Here is an 18,145-nt window from a genome sequence, read left to right on the forward strand (position 1 = left end):
AGAGACTAAAACAGGAAGCTCCCGTGCTCAGGTCTGTTCACCTCTGGTCCGACCAATCTGATTCCACGCTTCAAGATTGCTTCGATCACGTGGACTGGGATATGTTCCGCATTGCGTCAAACAACAACATTGATGAATACGCTGATTCGGTGAGCGAGTTTATTAGCAAGTGCATCAGTGATGTCGTACCCACAGCAACTATTAAAACATTCCCCAACCAGAAACCGTGGATTGATGGCAGCATTCGCGCAAAACTGAAAGCGCGAACCACTGCTATTAATCAGGGCAAGGTGACCGGAAACATGACCGAATACAAACAGTGTAGTTATTCCCTCCACAAGGTAATCAAACAAGCTAAGCGTGAGGATAGAGACAAAGTAGAATCGCAATTCAAGGGCTCAAACACAAGAGGTATGTGGCAGGGTCTACAGTCAATCACGGATTACAAAATGAAAACCAGCCCAGTCTCGGACCAGGATGTCATGATACCAGACAGACCAAACAACTTCTTTGCTCGCTTTGAGGACAATACAGTGCCACTGACACGGCCCGCTACCAAAACCTGCGGACTCTCCTTCACTGCAGCCGACGTGAGTAAAACATTTAAATGTGTTAAACCTCGCAAGGCTGCAGGCCCAGACAGCATCCCAAGCCGCGTCCTCAGAGCATGTGCAGACCAGCTGGCTGGTGTGTTTACGGACATATTCAATCAATCCTTATCCCAGTCTGCTATCCCCACATGCTTCAAGATGGCAACTATTGTTTCTTTTCCCAAGAAAGCTAAGGTAACTGATGCCTACCGCCCCATAGCACGCACTTACGTCATCATGAAGTGCTATGAGAAACTAGTCAAGGACCATATCACCTCCACCCTACCTACCCTAGACCCACTCCAATTTGGTTACCGCCCCAACAGGTCCACAGATGACGCAATCGCAACCACACTGCCCTAACCCATCTGGACAAGAGGAATACCTATGTGAGAATGCTGTTCATCGACTACAGCTCAGCATTTAACACCATAGTACCCTCCAAACGTGTCATCAAACTCGAGACCCTGGGTCTCGACCCCGCCCTGTGCAACTGGGTACTGGACTTCCTGACGGGCCACTTCCAAGTGGTGAGGGTAGGTAACAACATCTCCACCCCGCTGATCCTCAACATTGGGGCCCCACAAGGGTGCGTTCTGAGCCCTCTCCTGTACTCCCTGTTCACCAAAGACTGCGTGGCCATGCACGCCTCCAACTCAATCATCAGGTTTGCAGACGACACTACAGTGGTAGGCTTGATCATCAACAACGATGAGACGGCCTACAGGGAGGAGCTGAGGGCCCTCGGAGTGTTGTGTCAGGAAAAAACCTCACACACAACATCAACAAAACAAAGGAGATGATCGTGAACTTCAGGAAAGAGCAGAGGGAGCAACACCCTATCCACATCGATGGGACAGTAGTGGAGAGGGTAGTAAAGTTTTAAGTTCCTCGGCATTCACATCACGGACAAACTTAATTGGTCCACCCACACAGACAGCGTGGTGAAGAAGGCGCAGCTGCGCCTCTTCACCCTCAGGAGCCTGAAGAAATTTGGCTTGTCACCAAAAGCACTTAAACTTTTACAGATGCACAATCGAGAGCATCCTGTCGTACTGTATCATCGCCTGGTACGGCAACTGCTCCGCCCACAACCGCAAGGCTCTCCAGAGAGTAGTGAGGTCTGCACAACGCATCACCGGGGGCAAAATACCTGCCCTCCAGGACACCTACACCACCCGATGTCACAGGAAGGACATAAAGATCATCAAGGACAACAAACACCCAAGCCACTGCCTGTTCACCCTGCTATCATCCAGAAGGTGAGGTCAGTACAGGTGCATCGAAGCAGGGACCGAGAGACTGAAAAACAGCTTCTATCTAAAGGCCATCAGACTGTTAAACAGCCACCACTAACATTGAGTGGCTGCTGCCAACATACTGACTCAACTCCAGTCACTTTAATAATGGAAAAATTGACGTACAAAAATGTATCACTAGCCACTTTAAAATGTTTACATACCCTACAATACTCATCTCATATGTACTGTATATACTATATGTATGTACTCTATACCATCTACTGCATCTTGCCATCTTGATGTAATACATGTATCACTAGCCATTTTAAACAATGCCACTTTTACATGTTTACATACCCTACATTACTCATCTCATATGTATATACTGTACTCTATACCATCTACTGCATCTTGCCTATGCCGTTCTGTACCATCACTCATTCATATATCTTTATGTACATATTCTTCATCCCTTTACACTTGTGTGTACAAGGTGGTAGATGTAAAATTGTTAGGTTTGATTACTCGTTGGTTATTACTGCATTGTCGGAACCTGAAGCACAAGCATTTTGCTACACTCGCATTAACATCTGCTAAGCATGTGTATGTGACAAATAAAATGGTTTGATTTGATTTGATTTGATCCTAGGTAAGATATGTCTGTGCGTGTGGTTTATTCTTGGTGGCAGTCGCCTAAAAACTCCCATCCTTCTTGAGGCTACAATTCTTTTGTACTGCGAACAGAATTTTACAATTAAAAAGCCACAACAAGCCAGCTATGGGTGCGGGCCTGTGCCTGTGTGCGTGTGTGAGAGAGTGAGGGCATGAGAGAGTGAGAGAGACAGCTCCATGAGCTTTTTTAATTAAGACACTCCAATCATTGCTTGCTGAGTGCCTAGTCCTAATGATACCATTCTGGCTAGACAGTGTCTATTAGATTTAGTTCACTAAGAACTATAAATACAGAACTTGACCTTGGTGCTCCTTTGAAGCCTCAGCTAACCTCAGCTACATGAATATCTCTTTGTGTTCGTATGGATGAAGGCTCCAACAGCCTTTGCTGTGGCCTGCGCCAAGCTCTCCAAGTCCAAGTTGAGTTGAAAATAGCAATGCAGTTTGGATATGTGGTTTTTCTTGCTGTTGGTTTGCTGTTTCTTCTAGAGGCTTGAGGTCAGAACATATTGCTCATAATCCACTTCATGTGCTACATGACATGATATAATTCATAGTCCTTCTAGCTTATCTGGGGAATTCACATTTTAAATGAACAATTATTTTACATGCTTTGGCTCTATTTAGTTTATGGTCAAGCAATATTGACAATAGTATTTTCTATGTTGTGGGTCTGTGTCTGTGTTGTTCCTGGACCAACAAACAACTCTACCTCATATTGGCCCAGCTCAGTTGGAGTTTAACCCTCCATTCACATATTGGCTACAAATTAGTCTAATTTGGAATAATAATCAGAGAAATGCTCACATGGCTTCTCTTCCAGCAAAGCCCACATTTGGTCTGTGCCTGCCATTAAAAAACATTTAATAATCTCAACGAATCATTTGTCTTTGTGTCTGGGCCAGGCAAAGCCAAGGGCAGCTTCGAGCCCTGTGATTGGCTGGCAGATACATTGACATCACCAGGGGTCAGAGTTCGATCCAGGACAACCTTGCAGGTCCTTTGGTGCCAAGTTCTGTGTTGAGAGTTTCCAGGTGTGAAAGGGTCTCCTTGTTGTTCTTGGGCTTATTTGAACATCTGCACAGGACATCTAGCCAGCTCAGTGGAATGGATTCAAGCTGAATCTGGCTGCAAATTCCAGTGAAACAAGGAGAGTAATTTAGCAAAAGTAAGCTTTTTTTGGGTGGGGAGGTGGATTGGGGAATTGAAAGGCCCAGTGTTAAGAATAAGCTTTTTGGTTCCTAAAGCAAACTCACTATCATATTTTCCTTTCATATTTTTTTCCCTTTTTCATACAACTTGATATGCTGTTGGAGACCCACCAAAAAGTTGACACACATTTATTTGGAGGATGAGCTTTGATGGGAAACCACCAAGGCCTCTTGCAAGCTCTGATCCCAGCAATGCACCTTGGGTAAATTATTTCAAAGTATACTCCTGTTTCGATCTTTAGATAATAATTGACACTTGCGATAGCTTTCCTTACAATGCTCCAGTCTATGCCATGACCCCTAGCGTAAACGCAACATAGATCCATTCCCCTGTGACTGGGTCCTAGTTGGGGGCAGGTGGCCCACACGGACACCTCTATGGGGTTCAAACCCAAAGGTCAAAGGTCAGACCCCTAAAATGACGGGCTTCCTCTCCGCCCCCTAATTGCCTGTTTATTTTTAGTCGCAACAGGGAAATGTGGAGCTATTAAAGAAACATGAACATGAGGACTGCCGTCTAATTACCACTGGCCAGGCAGACCCCTCTCTTTCCCACCGATTGTTACCACATGCTACCAGAGAGAGTCTACCCTGTCTCCCCTATTCCTTCTGTCTCCCACTTACCTTTTTTTGGTAAGTGGAACTCACAATCTGGGGTCTCTCTCAGAGAAGTGAGTTTGTATCAATTAATAGACACTTCCGTTGTCATGTTTTTATCAGGTTGCTAACTGAAAATGTTACCTTTGTGAAGAACAGGTAAATAAAAAAATGCATATTCAGTTATTGTCTTTGAAATGCTAAACATGTTTCTTTTATAAAAGGATTTGGCCCATGGGAGAAGGAGGGAGACCTCTGAAGATTTTCATAATCGTCTCAAAATCCAATATGAAACGTCCAAAAATAGTGTCTTCAAAAGTCATTGAAATGTCTGCAGATCACATGTGGATGTGGCTGTACAGGAAGAGAAGGAGATAAACAAATAAACCAAATGAGCAGTTATCACTGGGCCATTGCTGTCAGAGTCGTGTGTATAGGTGGCAGGGAAGTCAGGCGCAGGAATCAAGCTGAGTGTAATGGAGGTATTTAATAACAAATAAATGAAACATACTCCAAACACTAAATGTAACAAATAAACAAAGTGGGTACGAGGACCCGTCACTCACCAATACAAAACACAACACTGAATAACAAACAATCTCTGACAAAGACATGAGGGGAAACAGAGGGTTAAATACACAACAGAGGTCCTGGATGGCAGGAAGCTTGGCCCCAGTGATGTACTGGGCTGTACGCACTACCCTCTGTAGTGCCTTGCGGTCGGAGGCCAAGCAGTTGCCATACCAGGCAGTGCAACCAATCAGGATGCTCTCGATGGTGCAGCTGTCAAACGTTTTGAGGATTTGAGGGTCCATGCCAAATCTTTTCAGTCTCCTGAGGGGGAATAGGTTTTGTTGTGCTCACTTCATGACTCTCATGGAGTGCTTTGGTCCATGTTTTTTTCTTTCTTTTTTTTCTAAAGGGGTGGATCAGCTAAATATTGTGGAAAGAATATTGGTTCCATCAATGTAATTGTCTGCATCATTTGCAATCCCCCATATACCTTTTTGGTAAATATATATATCCATACACACATGCATACATATACACATATATACATACCTATATATATATATATATACATACCTATATATATATATACATACACCTATATATATATATATACATACCTATATATATATATACATATATATATATATATATATACATACATATATATATACATATACATATATACATATACATATATACATACACACACATATATATATATATATACACACACACACACACACACACATATATATATATATATATATATATATATATATATATATATATATACATATATACATATATATATATATATATATACATATATATATATATATACATATATATATATACATATTATATATATAAACTTTTTAAAAGAATATGCCTTTATTATTATTTCCCGCAAACCCTTCCACCGATCCCCCAATTGGAGTGAACAAATAAACACTTTGGCTTTTACCTTCAATTTATACACATTTTACATTCACAGTCTATTTTACAATAGTTATATTTTGTTTGTTTTTAGTCCTTCTTCTATTTCTGATGTCCATCCAGTTTGATTTCTATTTGTAACTGTGCGATTTCACAAAGGTTCTGAACATATACACATTTTACAGACCCCGTATGTTCTACATGTTCTACCTTGCTATTAGTCCCATCCTTCAGCTCCATTCAACACCTCCCATCTATCTCTCAACATCATCCATTTTGGATTTCTATTTGCCATATACAGTGCCTTGCGAAAGTATTCGGCCCCCTTGAACTTTGCGACCTTTTGCCACATTTCAGGCTTCAAACATAAAGATATAAAACTGTATTTTTTGTGAAGAATCAACAACAAGTGGGACACAATCATGAAGTGGAACAACATTTATTGGATATTTCAAACTTTTTTAACAAATCAAAAACTGAAAAATTGGGCGTGCAAAATTATTCAGCCCCTTTACTTTCAGTGCAGCAAACTCTCTCCAGAAGTTCAGTGAGGATCTCTGAATAATCCAATGTTGACCTAAATGACTAATGATGATAAATAAAATCCACCTGTGTGTAATCATGTCTCCGTATAAATGCACCTGCACTGTGATAGTCTCAGAGGTCCGTTAAAAGCGCAGATAGCATCATGAAGAACAAGGAACACACCAGGCAGGTCCGAGATACTGTTGTGAAGAAGTTTAAAGCCGGATTTGGATACAAAACAATTTCCCAAGCTTTAAACATCCCAAGGAGCACTGTGCAAGCGATAATATTGAAATGGAAGGAGTATCAGACCACTGCAAATCTACCATGACCTGGCCGTCCCTCTAAACTTTCAGCTCATACAAGGAGAAGACTGATCAGAGATGCAGCCAAGAGGCCCATGATCACTCTGGATGAACTGCAGAGATCTACAGCTGAGGTTGGAGACTCTGTCCATAGGACAACAATCAGTTGTATATTGCACAAATCTGGCCTTTATGGAAGAGTGGCAAGAAGAAAGCCATTTCTTAAAGATATCCATAAAAAGTGCCGTTTAAAGTTTGCCACACACCACCTGGGAGACACACCAAACATGTGGAAGAAGGTGCTCTGGTCAGATGAAACCAAAATTGAACTTTTTGGCAACAATGCAAAACGTTATGTTTGGCGTAAAAGCAACACAGCTCATCATCCTGAAAACACCATCCCCACTGTCAAACATGGTGGTGGCAGCATCATGGTTTGGGTCTGCTTTTCTTCAGCAGGGACAGGGAAGATGGTTAAAATCGATGGGAAGATGGATGGAGCCAAATACAGGACCATTCTGGAAGAAAACCTGATGGAGTCTGCAAAAGACCTGAGACTGGGACGGAGATTTGTCTTCCAACAAGACAATGATCCAAAACATAAAGCAAAATCTACAATGGAATGGTTCAAAAATAAACATATCCAGGTGTTAGAATGGCCAAGTCAAAGTCCAGACCTGAATCCAATCGAGAATCTGTGGAAAGAACTGAAAACTGCTGTTCACAAATGCTCTCCATCCAACCTCACTGAGCTCGAGCTGTTTTACAAGGAGGAATGGGAAAAAATTTCAGTCTCTCGATGTGCAAAACTGATAGAGACATACCCCAAGCGACTTACAGCTGTAATCGCAGCAAAAGGTGGCGCTACAAAGTATTAACTTAAGGGGGCTGAATAATTTTGCACGCCCAATTTTTCAGTTTTTGATTTGTTAAAAAAGTTTGAAATATCCAATAAATGTCGTTCCACTTCATGATTGTGTCCCACTTGTTGTTGATTCTTCACAAAAAAATACAGTTTTATATCTTTATGTTTGAAGCCTGAAATGTGGCAAAAGGTCGCAAAGTTCAAGGGGGCCGAATACTTTCGCAAGGCACTTTATTGTTCAACTGTGCTGTGATGCTTCAAATATAAACATTTTTGCTAAAATAATTATTATATTATTGATTATTGACTATGGCTTTTCAAATCACCCAGTATTGCTGTCTGCAGCGTTAGTTCTAGGCAAATGATGCAATTCTTCAGCCATTCCTGGACCTGTGACCAAAAACGAGATACATATGGATAATACCAAAATAAATGATCTAATGACTCTGCCTCCTCACAGCAGAATCTGCAGAGCTGGGAAGATTGTATCCCCCATATATTTAACATTCTATTATTTGCAAGAATTTTGTATAGTAATTTAAATAGTTTTTTTTTGCGTAACGATTCATAAACCATGTGCAAAGGAATAGGTACATCAAAACTCTCTTCCCAACTATTTTGCAATTTATATGACACAGCTGTCAGTCTTTTGATCCTTAAATGAAATTGGTATATGTTTTTATTTATCACACTTTTTTTAACCATTTATGTTCTTTAATACAGCGCCGACATACAGGTTCCTTACTTTTTCCCCCTTCTACTTGCCTCTTCCATTTTTGTGGTAATGCTGCAATTAATTGGTTGCAATGTTGGGTAGAGCAGATATTTCCATATGTCTGTGTTAACTCCTATTTATGATATCATTCACATATTGTATACTGTTTTATCAATAAGTATATTTGAATTTAACCACAATATTTGTTGTATTATTTGTTCCGTCTTTTCAGGTGGATTAAACTGAAATTGCAACCAACTTTCTAAGGCTTGTTTAAAAAATAAAGATATTTTGGAGATTATTTCCTTTTCAAACAATCGAAAGTGGGCCGGTGTAATCTGAATAAAGGCCCTTCTTGGACCATGTTAGTTTATTGGTGATGTGGACACCAAGGAACTTGAAGCTCTCAAGCTGCTCCACTGCAGCCCCGTGGATGAGAATGGGGGCGTGCTCGGTCCTCTTTTTCCTGTAGTCCACAATCATCTCCTTTGTCTTGATCATGTTGAGGGGGAGGTTGTTGTCCTGGTACCTCACGGCCAGGTTTCTGTATAGGTCATCAGTTATTGTTTTCCTATTTGGATTTTGTCATATTTGTGGAATCGCTTAGATAATGTGATCTTGTTCCATTTCTTTCAAAGTATGTAATCAAACCAGATCTATTTCAAAATCCAAATGCAAGACACTGTCTGTCTACCCAGCATTCTGCTTCAGATTTCTATATGCTTCCTTTATCCTTAGTCCTAATCTGTGTTTTTGGTAGCACGTACGTGTGTGTGTGTGTGTGTGTGTGTGTGTGTGTGTGTGTGTGTGTGTGTGTGTGTGTGTGTGTGTGTGTGTGTGTGTGTAAGGCTTCTGGTTATCTTCAGACACCCCGGGCCCACCCGCCTAGCTAGCAGCTAACACTGACCTGATGGATTGGTTTTTCCTCCCTCCCCACCTAGCGGAGCAGCAACCATCCTGAGGCTTCCTTACTAGATCCTCCAACTTCATGAATCACTAGCATTGAAGAAAATAGAAACTAGACAGCAATGAATTCATGCAAAAAGGTTGTAAGAATATATTTTTTTTTATATAGTGTACAAAACATTAGGACCACCTTCCTAATATTGAGTTGCAGCCCTTTTTTCCCTCAGAACAGCCTCAATTCGTTGGGGCATTGACCACAAGGTGTCGAAAGCGTTCCACAGGGATGCTGGCCCATGTTGACTCCAACGCTTCACACAATTGTTTCAAGTTGAATGGATGTCCTTAGGGTAGTGGACTATTCTTCATGCACACGGGAAACTGTTGAGCATGAAAAACCCATCAGCGTTGCAGTTCTTCACACACTCAAACCGGTGCGCCTGGTACCTACCACCATACCATGTTCAATGGCACTTACAACTTTTGTCTTGCCCATTCACCCTCTGAATGGCGCACATACACAATCCATGTCTCAAACGTCTCAATGCTTAAAAATCCTTCTTTAACCTGTCACCTACCCTTCATTTACACTGATTGAAGTGGATTTAACAGGTGACACAAATAAGGTATCACATAGCTTTCAACTGGATTCACCTGGTCAGTCTGTTGTATACACTCAGTGTGTATAAAAAAATATATATATATATATATATATATATATGCAAGAAAGTTAGTGGCCCCTTAATTGGGGAGGATGGGCTCATGGTAATGACTGGAACAGAATAAGTGGAATGGTATCAAATATATCAAACACGTAGTTTCCATGTGTTTGACGTCGTTCCATTCGCTCCGTTCTGGCCATTATTATGAGCCGTCCTCCCCTCAGCAGCCTCCTGTGGCAAGAGCTGACTATGAAAGGCCATGGTGGTCACGTCCCTGGCTTGGAAGCTGCTCTCCTGGAAAGGTTTTGAAAATCCTGTATTTTCGTTAGCTTCTTTGCGTAATGCATTTGAGAGATACCAGGGGGAAAAAAATCTACTACGCGCTACTAACCTGCTACATGCTGAGTTTTATTCTCTGACTGTTGTATGCATATAAACATGTCTTCAGAACAGCTACCACATCACAGGAAAATACCCTATTGTACACCTTGAAATCCAGATCCCTGTCCACAGTGTAATGTTATCCATGTACAGCTGTCGCTCAGCTGTAGATTATGAATACGGAGAGATAGTATATGGTGTTGTTCCTGTACGACCCTGTCTAGGCTCTTAATTAAGTATTACAGTAGTGGTCCATGGGCACGGCTCTCCAATGGACAAGCTATTAAATACCCCTGGCCAAGTCTTTAGAGTCCACGTGACTAATTCAAATGTTTTTAAAACAGGATCGTGGCATTGACAGCTAACTGACCACTTAAACTACAGGAATCCTTTTGTTTCCAACATTCAAAATCGACATTGGTCAAATGTGATCTTCTAAATTCAGTTTTAGATTATGCACCCTTTCTTCATTGGAAGTAGGAGGCACAATCACTCCCTCTCATGCTTGGTTGCCTAAAAAATTACTTGTCGTGATCCCAAACCCTTCCCTTATTCATTCATCAGTCCTCTTTCCTGACAGCTTAAGACACGGGGCCTCCAGATGCCTTGGAGAGATTTTGGGGTGGTTTTGAGCGATGGAGGGTGGAGGACGGGGAGGGGGCTTTAGGCCCGTTATTACCCTGTTATTACTCTCTCAATCCCCTTCCCCTGGGCTGTGCCCCTACCCAACTGTCAGTCAGTTTGATACAAACAAGATCCCCAGATTGGTCAGTCACATGTGGGCCCCATTCAACTGAGTGTGACCAACACCTCCCTTGGGAAGAGCATAGATAGTCTCACTTACAACAACCCTGTCACAACCATGTCTTTTCTTGAGTTGTTTAAATCTTTTCACCGCTGTCAGTTTGCTAAATGTATAATGCAAATAATGAGAAGGATCTTCTTGCAAAGTCTCTATATTTGTCATATTGAGGACCCATTTGTTAGGCATGCAGACAAAGGGAGGTACATTTCATCCCCCTGAAAAGATAGAACAAATAATACAACAAATATTATGGCTGAACTCAAATGTGCTGGTTGATAAAATACCTGTATTTATGGGAAAGATGTTTGAAAAGGGTATTTTGTTTTTAAACTATATTGTAAATTGGAATGGTAGAGTTATGTCTTTCATGGAGTCATCAGAATTGTACAGGAAGGTCTTCTCAATCCAAGAGTACAACCAATTGATTACAGCATTACCCCAAAAATGGAGGAGGCAGGTGGCAGCGGGAGGAGGTACGGAACTGGTCTGTCTGCCCAATATAAAAGATCCAAACTTACGGAGGAATAAAAATAGCATACATAGGAAAGTATACCAGTTTCATTTGAGTACCAGGATGTTGACAGCTGTGCCATACAGATTGAAAAATTGTTGGGAAGAGATTTTTGATCTACCGATTCCATGGTACAGTGTGTATGAGTTGATATGTAAAATGAGGGAAGATTCAAGACTTCGTGCTTTTCAGCTAAAATTATAATATAGAATTCTTTCCCCCAAGAATTTTATATTTTGGGCATACAACCATCGAAACTCTGAAGATTTTGTTGTGAGGAATCAATAGACCATTTATTTTGGTATTGCCCTCAGGTAGCCTCTTTCTGGTCTCAGGTTCAGGAATGGATGAAAATGCATAACATGGATCTAAAATTGACCCTAGAAATATTAGTTCTATTGGGAGATCTGGAGAGACCGGGTCAGTCAATTACTAATATACTAATACTGTTAGTAAAAGTACTTACCTTCAACTCGCAATCTGTGGATTCTATTCGATTAGATAGAAATTGGATGTTAAACATCACAGCACAGTTGAAAGATACATGGTGTATAGAAATCTGAAAAAGGTGGCCAGCAGAGAAAGATGGGCTGGGCTGAGGGAAGCTGAGGGTTGGGATGTGGAATATGAGACAAGTGGGAGGGGAGTTGCTAGGTGGGGGATGGAATGACGGTCAAAGATAAAAGTATAAAAAAAATAAAGTCAAAATAAAACATTACAAGTAGTTAGTTTGAATGACACTGAGGGGCAGTGTTTTTACAGCGAATGCCGGTTTGCCTGACACGGAACTCAAACCGGCTGCGCATATGCGCCATCCTGCATAAATGTGTTTTGTCCCCCCACACCAAACCCGACCACGACACGCAGGTTAAAATATCAAAACAGGTCGAAAAGCATTAAACATTTATGGCAATTTAGCTAGTTAGCTTGAACTTGCTTGCTAATTTGTCCTATTTAGCTAGCTTGCTGTTGCTAGCTAATTTATCCAATTAATCCACACATAAAACGGTCAACCGAATCATTTTTAGTCATCTCTATTCCTTCCAGGCTTTTTCTTCTCGACTTTATATTGGGATTGGCAACTTTCATAAATTAGGTGCATTACCGACACTGGCCTCGTTCGTCTTTCAGTCACTCACGTGGATATAACCAATGAGGAGATGGCACGTGGGTAACTGCTTCTATAAACCAATGAGGAGATGGGAGAGGCAGGACTTGCAGCTCGATCTGCGTCAGAAATAGAACTGATTTCTATTTTAGCCCTTGGCAACACAGACGCTCGTTGGCGCGCGTGACCAGTGTGGGTGCAATAATTGAATAACAGATTTCTAAATTTATTTTGCAACGCACGCGACACGAGCGGTGTAGTCAGTCTGTGAGGCTGATGCCATGCAGGTGTTTGTACACATGCATACATACACACGTGCACATACACAGACATACGCACAGGTAAATAGTGCCACACATGCATTCAAACATATTCAGTTGGTCTTGCTGTTATGATTTTTGTTGTCCTTCATGTCTTTGTTTTTTGCATTGTTGTTTTCCTTTGTCTTTCTCTTTTTCTATTTTGTTAATTTTGTTGGTTGTTGGTGCATTTGGGAGTCTTGGAGGTGGGGAATGGAATTATTATTTTTTTTTTAAATTGGGGGGGCTCGAATGGTTGAGGGGATGCTCTTGGGGAATCTTGGAGGGCTGGCGCTTGGGAGCTTGGGTCGGTGGCTGATGGATCGCTGGTTCGGGTCCCCGTTTTTGACCTTGTGGGAGATCTGTTGACGTGCCCTTGAGCAGGGCGTTGACCCTGGTTGCTTGTGTGTGCCGCTCTGGATGGGAGTCTAGTCATCTAACAATGTGATGTAGTTATTGAGCGGCTTCACTGCAAGAATATTGTGTGTTTTAAACATTCAATTAAAAAAATACAAAAAATATACACAAACAAATGTAAAAACAAAGGGGGGGGTACAATAGATGCTCCCTATAGGAAACTGATGGGCATGTAGAGAGCCTCAGCCCCAGTGCCGGGTCTGTTTATAATATAAATAGAGTGAAATGGGATCAGAGAATAATCTTCTCAAATTAGAGCTATGCAACGTTAAATGAGAGTCTAGGATTCGTCCACCAGCAAAACAGGTAGTATCCACTATAGTTGGAATTTTAATTCAAGTATGAAAATAGGGCCAAAATGAGTTGTCCAAAATAGGTTGGGTTTAATATTGATTTACTTGCCCATTGAAGGCAATGGAGCATGGGGTAGATGTGATGTGTGGAAAATAAAGCGTAAAGATACGATAACCTCTCTGTGACCATGCTATTGAACCATCTGGTAACATTTTAGAATAATGGCTGTTCACCCTGGTTATCAGGAGTGTGTTTTACGTATATTCCTCTTTTATCTTTGGCTTGGAATTTGAAACTTTCTGCCATTTAAAACGCTTAATTGTGGAAAATTCAGAGTTGTTTTTTTTTGTTGTTGGTCTGTTCGAGTAACACCCAAAAGCTGCACACGCAGTGTTGGTCTCTTCTGTTCGAGTAACACCCAAACGCTGAACACGCAGACGTGTTTCATTTCCTGTGTGTTTGTGCGGCTGGCATTCTTTGTTGTCACTTTTGTTGTTGGTTTTTGTTTCTCCCTTTGTGACGTGGTCAGACTTTACGATGGTTAACGGTTAGACTAATCCTGAGAATGTGTTGTGCACATGTATCTACAGTAAGGTGTACTGTCCAGGCTCTGGCACAGTTTGTAGCGTAAAGACTTTCATTTGCAAAATGGGTCTCGTGTTCTCCTAAGACAAATGAGTTCATATTTGCAACATACAAATAGTTTTGTTGGATAGTAAGTAGCCCTCAAAGTGTATACCATTCATAATCAGATCTTCTATAAATACAGTTAAAGAGATGTCTTGGCAGGAGTACTCAAGAAAGTATTTCATGAGCCTATAACATTTATGGGAAATGGATACATGGAATATTATTCACACATTAAAATCAACTCATCTCTGCCAAAACGCAGTTTTGCTATCCAAATGTGTTTTTTTATTGAACAAATTATTGACAATTACCAAAACTATTAATGTAGTGGCGTTATGCCAAATGCCTATTAATTAATGAATGGGTTTGTGTAAAGATGAAATACATTGTACTCACATGCTCAGATCTTAATTGTGTTGACGTGGGCCTCTGTTGTCCCAACAGATGATGGTCATCAGCTCACTGCCAATCAAGAACCAATAAAATGTTGATTCTCTTTCTAATTGGTGATGTCACCAGCTGGTGGGCCACTGTTACCACCCATAGTACAGCTGTTCTAGGTCTCAGTCTCTGTTGAGTTTTTGAAACGTAACCCCAAGTAATATGAAAAGGCTGTAACGTCATCTGGTTTCATGCTTGAATAATAGACAAACCAATGAGAAGTTAAAACCCTGAAAAGTTTTTGCAGTCTGGCATGAAATTCTAGATGTGCCTGTGCTAAACCAAGCATCTGGTCCTTCTGTCTTGACGTCTTACCGAAATCCTCTCAAACTGTGTTGGGAGGGAGCTACGGCTAGCAGCTTGGGACACTCCCCTATTCCAATTGGTAATCTTCCTGAGAAATCCAAGGTGGGATGCTGGTTAAGGGAAATGCGGCTATCCCCTCAGTGTCTCGGAGCATTCTGAAGTTTGCAGGGGGTCAAGGGTTGGGCCGAGATGGAGAGCAGGGTTAAGCATTGAGGTGAACCAGTAGCATTGTCTGCTGAGGGGCGGCCACTCAATTGGGCTGGGCCCATTCCTTTTGTTGATGTGTTTTGTTGTCATTGTCAACTGGGCTTATAATACACATTCCATTCTGGCGGCATTATGAGGGTACACTGGAGCTAGGTAGCTGTAAGGGGGTTGGCAGGGTGGTGGGATGGTGGGATGGTAGGGGGATGGGATGGAGAAGAAGTTGGGTTTGTAAATTGCGGAGGCTTTGGGGGAGACAATAGCGGGTGACTCCCTGAGCCATATGGGCCCTTAGAGGTCCTTAGGGCCCCGAGCTGAGCAGTGCATGACAATGAGTCAGTTCCAAGATAGGTAGAGTAGAAAAGGTATCCTCAGGTGTGTGCCACAGAGGGATTTACTTGAGGTAAAGGTTATCTTTCAACAAGTCCTGAAATGTATTATGACATTGCAGACAATGATGAAACAATCATTTCCATGGAACGAGAACTACTCTAAACTGTTATGAGTGTGGTGACAAAAAAAAGTGTACACTTGTAATGCATAATATTCAAGCGTCAACATCAGTCCGAGCTTAAGTCAAGTGGAGAATCAGTGTTTTTACCAAGTTGCTGTGACCATAACATTCTAAAATCAAGTCCCTTCCTTTGTACTCATGCCAGAGGAGAGCCAATGCTTAGCTTACATGCTTCACCAGTATCAGAAATGGAGATCATGTATTACCTGCTACCTGAGTATGTTAGGAGACCAAACAGGCTATGTTAATACTAGGTATTGTCTGTGCATTCTCACCAGCTCTTGGTTAACTCTCCTTGGGCCATTCTGTTCATTGCGAAGGCATGAGGGGGCAGAGCCTGACCTTTACTACACAGGTGTGTACGAACCAAGAATCGTTCAAAGTCCTCAAGTCAATCCACCAGTTAGTGAGAGGTGACTCGTCAACAACAAAAGATGTCAACTTTTGGTCAATTGAAAGTTCACCTATGGTTCACCTCTTTGCCCTTTTATCTGTCTTGTGTTCACAGTCACTGACATGGTCTCCCCTGCTAGCTACTGGATTATTCCAGACCACTTGCTCATACTTCACATCTTCCCTGTGTCTTCTGGTCCCCTTCTTAGACTTTTAAAGCACATTCCAGGTAAATGGGTTGTTCTTTCCTGGAGCCTCTTGTCACTGAAATATGGATGCCGTTTGAAGTAGGTAGCCCCTGTACAGCTGACACAGAGGTAACATGTTTGGGGTAGGAGGGAGATCAGTCAGACAGTGTTATCAGCCCCAGTCCATCATGTCTGCCAAACCTCAGCAGATTTCCTCCGCTCCGAGTCAGTCGGCCTAGATTGCCGTCCTCAGGTCATTGCTTGCCTTTCGCTCTCTTTGGCTGTCTTGAAAAGGCTGATGCATAACTGTGCAGTGGTGCGCTAGCAAATGAAAACCTTAATAGTATACCACAGTTATTCAACTAATTGTAGGTGTAGTCATTCATACATAATCACAAGTACCACACACTCACAAAAAGGTGATAAAGTTAATGACTTGGATGATGTGCTGCACATACAGTACTGTAGGGAGCCACTGATTTCAATCTACAATATTTGTTAACGCCACAGATTTTAGTAGCTATTTCTGACACAGTAAGCTCAACTTCGTGAGAGTGATTTTCCTTTCCCTGCTAGCAGTCAGTGCAGGGAACTGCCAAAGCTAGGTCAGTCAATCAGATAAAACTTTGTTCTCTTTTTTTCCCCCTTTAGGTCATGCACATAAAGTCACGTAGATCACATCATTAAGCTCTTTTTTGTTTACAAAGCGCTGCACCACAAGATTCCAACTTACCTAACTTCCCTGTTAAGGGTTGGTTTACACTGGAGATTCCTTTGGCGTCTACAGAGTAAGGTTAATCAGCCGTTAGGTTCCTTGCAACCTATGTTTTGAATAATCTGCAAAACATTTTTCGAGTGGATGCTTTGGTGTCCTTATGTAACAGTATTGCTTCTGTCCCTCTCCTCGCCCCGAACCAGGGACCCTCTGCACACATCAACAACTGACACCCACGAAGAATCCACAAAAGTCATTGCCCTTGCAGAGCAAGGGGAACAACTACTTCGAGGTCTCAGAGCGAGTGACGTCACCGATTGAAACGCTATTAGCGTGCACCACCACTAACTAGCTAGCCATTTCACATCGGTTACACTCAGGCCAATTCAGACAGCTGACAGATGATTTTTATGATGATGTGTTTTGTATTTCATGTGTATTTAATATGTATATTGTGTAAACTTATGGTTATCCATACTTGCCTATTGATGTTTTTGTATTGTGCAGGGCTCATTTGCAAAAGACACTTTAGTCTCAATATGACTTCCCTGTTGAAATAAAAGGGAAATACAAAGAGCTTTTTATTCAGCACTATTTTGCAGTTGCCAGGCAGGGTTTTCCAAGCCCGGCCTTGGGGACTAGATTATGACTAATGGAGCCATGTTAACGTGACCCAAGTAGGCAGCTGGCGAGGATGAGGAGTAGTCGGGCCCTACACTTTATCAGCCAATCTTTCCTGAGCCAGACTAGGCGGGGGAGATTCGAGGGGACAAACCCACAGGAAATGCATCATCACTGACTGACCCTGGTCACGTCCACGACAAAGGCTCAGAGCCTAGTTATATATGGAAAAGATGGAAATGTTGGAGATGTGATAGAGACATAATTAGTGATGTAAAATGGGGTTGTACAACATATTTAGATTGTTATTGTCTCTGGATTTCCATGCAGACTCCAATACCCTTTTCCATCAGCATTACTGTTGATTTCAACATGCTAACCACAAATCGGTGATTAAGTCTCCAGATATTACTTCTTTTTTTACCTTCATTTAACTAGGCAAGTCAGTTATGAACAAATTCTTATTTACAATGACTGCCTACCCCGGCCAAACCTGGACGACGCTGGGCCAATTTTGCGCTGCCCTATGGGACTTCCAATCACGGCCGGATGTGATACAGCCTGGATTCAAACCAGGGACTGT

The sequence above is a fragment of the Oncorhynchus masou genome, chromosome 31 (genome assembly GCF_036934945.1).
Source record: "Oncorhynchus masou masou isolate Uvic2021 chromosome 31, UVic_Omas_1.1, whole genome shotgun sequence".
Taxonomy (NCBI): Eukaryota; Metazoa; Chordata; class Actinopteri; order Salmoniformes; family Salmonidae; genus Oncorhynchus; species Oncorhynchus masou.